The following is a 280-nucleotide window of genomic DNA, read 5'->3' as shown; positions in this document are numbered from 1 at the left end:
AAAAAATCTGGTACAGGGTATACCCCCACCCCCGCCCCTCCCAAAAAAAGCAAAGATGCAAATGACTGCCATTTGGGAAACACTGATCCAGGCCAGCTCACTAGCAGTGACCAAACACCTGAGAAAGGGTATTGTGAATTCTTCATGTGTGTACCAGGAACTTCCAATGTTGAATAGCTCCAAACCTCAGAAATGCTCTTAATGTTGAGCTCTGGTGCTCACATATACTTTCTTGTTTTGTCTTTTTTCTTTCTTCTTTCTTTCTTTCTTTTTCTTTTTT

Source organism: Colobus angolensis, unplaced genomic scaffold (genome assembly GCF_000951035.1).
Source record: "Colobus angolensis palliatus isolate OR3802 unplaced genomic scaffold, Cang.pa_1.0 Scaffold522, whole genome shotgun sequence".
NCBI classification, from domain to species: domain Eukaryota; kingdom Metazoa; phylum Chordata; class Mammalia; order Primates; family Cercopithecidae; genus Colobus; species Colobus angolensis.
This window is presented reverse-complemented; position numbering follows the sequence as displayed.